We start from the raw sequence: 432 nt of genomic DNA on the forward strand, positions 1-432 counted from the left end.
CCRGCCTGGCGGAGACCCAGGCCGGGGGGTTCAGCTCTCCGCTCTGCCGCGAGACGCTTGCAAAGCAGCATCTGGCCGCGAGGCCGGGGCAGAGAGCCCCCGGGGCGCAGCTGCCTGGCTAAAGGTTTGCAGTTTATGGTGACTTTTATCGCCTAGATTAGCGCCGTAAACCATTTCCCAATAAGCGCCGCAGCAATAAATCCCGACCGCGGGGCGAGAGGGACCAGCGGGCTCCTATCGCAGCCGGGGTACAAGTCTCACCTGTCGTAATGGGCTTGTTTAGGCGGCAGCGACTCTCCGGCTCGGCCTTGGGGCCCCGCCAGGAGGGCCGCGAGCCTTGCGCGCCCCAGACTCTGCCCCGCGGCGCGGAGCCGGGGCCGGACTTTGCTCCCTTAGCGCCCTTCGAGCCGCAGTGTGTGTGTTTTTTTTTTT

The sequence above is a fragment of the Rhea americana genome, unplaced genomic scaffold (genome assembly GCF_003343005.1).
Source record: "Rhea americana isolate MKP2758 unplaced genomic scaffold, rheAme1 scaffold_308, whole genome shotgun sequence".
Classification (NCBI taxonomy): domain Eukaryota; kingdom Metazoa; phylum Chordata; class Aves; order Rheiformes; family Rheidae; genus Rhea; species Rhea americana.